Below are 1,168 nucleotides of genomic sequence, written 5' to 3'. Positions count from 1 at the left end.
TAATAATAATAATAATAATAATAATAATAATAATAATAATAATAATAATAATTTTGAGCCCTAGGGATGGGTCTATGGAGACGTGGTTTCTTGTGTGACTGGGTTCGAAAAAAAAAATGTTGGCTCTGACGAACTTTGAATTTGTGAAAATGTTGGCTCGAAGGAAAAAAAATTTTAATGGAGATATATATATATATAATGCGGGTACAACAATGTACTTCGCTTATATTTACACGGAACGTATAGGAAGAAAGAACGTCACCAGTGATGCAAAAAACGTCGAACATCTGTGTAAGAAGGAATCGAAACTGCATCCAGGGACGGCCTTTGCGCGGCACGTAAACTCATTCACGCCTTGATGATCGCCATTGAGGAATGTAAATAGACAAACACCAATTAAAATACCAGTGTACATAGTCCAGTTCTGCACAAGTATGTGTGCGTGTGTGCATGTGTGTACATATATATGACTGTGTGTGTGTGTATATATATATATATATATATATATATATATAAAACTATATAAATATATAAACACACACAAATGCATAGTCTCATTCATATGAAAGTATGCATGCATATTTGGATGCTTACCAATGTACGTTCGTACGTATGTTTTTGTATATAATAATAATAATAATAATAATGATAATAATAATAATAATAATAATAATAATAATAATAATAATACAAATAATGATAATATATGGACCTGAATCTGGCGCTACGAAGTGGAGAGATGGAGTAGTTTGTGGTGGAACTGTTACAAGAGGCAGTGTTATTTCACAAGCTTTATTGGTGCGTCACTCAATCATTTATTTTGTGGTACAAACATGAATTCGGCTGGCTTTGAGATATCACTCGGTGACGGCGACAAACAAAGGAAGATTCTGTTAATAAAATGTTGACTACAAAACATAATTCATAAACGAAAGAAGAAAAACTAAAATAATAAACCATACGCCCACACACAAAGAAGCATCCTGAAACACAAAGCTTGACACAAACAACAACAAAGAAGCAGAAAAAAATTCACATTTAATTAAAAATTCAAATTATGGACGTAATTTGTATATCATACTTACATATAAATACACACACACACACACACACACACATATATACGCACAGTCGTATAAATACACACACAGATATAATATATGTGTAT

The sequence above is a fragment of the Octopus bimaculoides genome, chromosome 15 (assembly GCF_001194135.2).
Source record: "Octopus bimaculoides isolate UCB-OBI-ISO-001 chromosome 15, ASM119413v2, whole genome shotgun sequence".
NCBI classification, from domain to species: domain Eukaryota; kingdom Metazoa; phylum Mollusca; class Cephalopoda; order Octopoda; family Octopodidae; genus Octopus; species Octopus bimaculoides.
The sequence above is the reverse complement of the archived record's forward strand: the minus strand, read 5'-3'. Positions refer to the sequence as shown.